Here is a 2,809-nt window from a genome sequence, read left to right on the forward strand (position 1 = left end):
TTAGTCAGAACATTCATGTAACATAACATGCACAATCTACGATAACCATGACAAATATATGAGTTATTCCAAATTTGATATTATATCTACAACTGCAATAAGGATAATCTCCCAGTCTCCAAAAAGAAAAAAAAAAAAAATCTGCCTATCTTACAAAATGCGGTTCCATGAAAAATAGTAGGCACCATCACTGTGCGAACAGCTTAATGTTGGACACAGCCATAATTTCTGCTTCCGCAATTAAAGTGTCATTCACCAGAAAACCCTTCGATGCATCATTGAGATTCTCTAGAAGCAAAAATTGCGAAAAGCCCCCAGCTTTCAATGATTTAGAAAACCAATGTTTAGCTGAAAAAAGACAACGAAACAAAGTTTACAGTGGAATAAAACAAGTGAAGGAGAACAGGAAACATATATATAATGAGGAAACTCAGGTTTAACCATAGCTCTGGTAGAATATTAAGCAAATTGAGAAACAAAACCCCCACTGGAGCCTATATTTCCCCAACATTTGAAACTAAAATATGATTAAAATATTTGATTTACCTGTTTTTTCTACATGATTTTTGTTAATTTGGTCCCTTATTCGCAGCTTGAACTTTGCAAAATATTTGAGATCCGATAGAAGACAATTACATGAGCAGAGGTAGACAGAAATCGCTTTGGCTTTTCCATTAGAATTTCCTTTGGGATAAACCAGTATCTTCCTGGATTCAGCAAAAAGAATTAAAAATAATGCTGATAAATATATAAATTAACTTTCCTTTTAATAACAACAGAAGTGCAAATTCCAGTAATAAAAATACCATTGTGAATCTTCAACAGTGAATTCTTGAGAATAAGATTCTTCATCTAGTGCAGAGAAGTTTTCAATCTTCCAAGTCAAAGTACAATTATCAGGTTTTTTTGTCATGGAAACACACTCCAGTTTGGCACTACGTTTATGAACAAAAACCTCTACACCAAATAGGCAACAATCATTGACAAGGTATCCATGAGAAACATCATTGAAAGTATCCAAGGGAAGAAATTTGGTAAAGCCCCATTCAGTCTTCATGTCATGAAATCTTTTAATTGAACTATCATCAGCATCTGGACAAAAGATGATACAGAAAATAAATTTACGAAACCATTATACATACATGCATATTTATTTGCATCAATTATGAGAGAGCAAACCATGAATGGTCAAGTACTTGTCCTGAATCTGATCAAACACGAACAATTTGAAGTTGACATAAATCTCCCAACCAAGAGGAAGATTTTCTGTCTCTACAACTGCTAAGTAAAGAGAGATATGACCAGTCCCATCATTTTTTTGTTTCCTTTTGGATAGAGAGACAACCTCCTGTAAAAGAAGACAGACCTCTTGACAAAGAAAACATTTATATTTTAATTGAAAAAATAATTAAGAGGGTAGAGCATTAGAGTCCACCATTTGTGCCCGCCAGCTTCAAAAACACCGGACTCATACTTTTCCACAGTCTCGGACAGTATAGAGTATGACTCTATTTTAAGCATGTAATGAGTTGGAGGTAAATGTCTTTTTGATCTTGAGATTGCTGCAAATATATCAGGAATATTTAAAAGGCAATCTTCTAAATATTGGGTAATGACATATGGATTGGGGTTCGGAAATGTTTTCAAACAAGCAGTCCTAAAGCAGAATCATTGAACTCAAAGAAATTTTAAAATGAATAATGCAGTACTGGTTCATGCAAATGCAGCAGATGTCATTTTGTAATCTATCACACATATTCTCTACTTGATCAAGACTCCTACAAAAAATATTTTGGAGTCATACATACTTCCTTTTGGGGGATTCAAGTTGTTAGTCCAGTGGTACCAGCACCCTCTATAATGCCCAGTATTTGAGTTTTAAGTTTGGACAAACTTTTTCTTTAATGATTTTCAATCATCCAACTTGAAAATACAATGATTTAATTGAAGTACAGTGATAGAATCTAATTTTAAGTTTGGAAATGTCATACAAATAAACATAAAATATTTTGGGATCATAAATTGACAACTGCAGACCTGTTACATGAAAACCTTTTTTCCCCTCTATATGGATACTTAAAAGACCACTTTGACTCTTTTTCTTAAATGGATCCCAATCATCCAACTTGAAAATACAATGATTTAATTGAAGTGATAAAATCTAAATGTCACGTTTGGACATGACATACTTTGTGAAGTGCAAAACACATTTAGAAAGTGCTTATTAATCCTAAATTGAGCCATTTTCTACAAATATTAAACAGTAAGAAAAGACCTAAAAACGTTGTACTCAGTGCAAAAAGCTTCTACTTTTGCGGGGTTTTGGAGAGGTCTTAGTAGGCACCAACCTATTTTCCAGCAAAAGACTATCATATACTTCTCATTTGAGACGCCGACTTCAATTATGACGATTCTAATGTTTATCACATACAACTACAGCAAAATATTTGTGGGCTCTACAGACTTATTTTAAAAAAAAAAAAAATCGAACTTATTCTAATTGCTTAATTCTTTTTAGAAAAGAATTTGGGAAATTCATATAACTCATATGGAAAAATAAATAATATTCATGATGTACTTTTATGAACACTGAAATGAAATAAACAACAAAGAAACAGAGCATAATAGACTCAAATTTGATAATTGTGAAGAGAAGGGATAAGAGAACATACAGAGTTCATCGCAGAAGTTGGTAGTAGCAGAGTCGTCAGACTTCATCACTTCAAAACTTTCTGGTTTCTGGAAGTCCTCTTTTTGAGAAAAATATTGATAATTTGCATCCTTTTTATACATAGAAGATAGAGGGAAA

At 32.9% G+C, this 2,809-nt stretch overlaps 1 pseudogene; it reads right to left on the bottom strand.

The window, feature by feature from the left end:
* LOC115984139 lies at positions 1–2,809 on the bottom strand (annotated as a pseudogene).

Source organism: Quercus lobata, chromosome 4 (assembly GCF_001633185.2).
Source record: "Quercus lobata isolate SW786 chromosome 4, ValleyOak3.0 Primary Assembly, whole genome shotgun sequence".
Classification (NCBI taxonomy): Eukaryota; Viridiplantae; Streptophyta; class Magnoliopsida; order Fagales; family Fagaceae; genus Quercus; species Quercus lobata.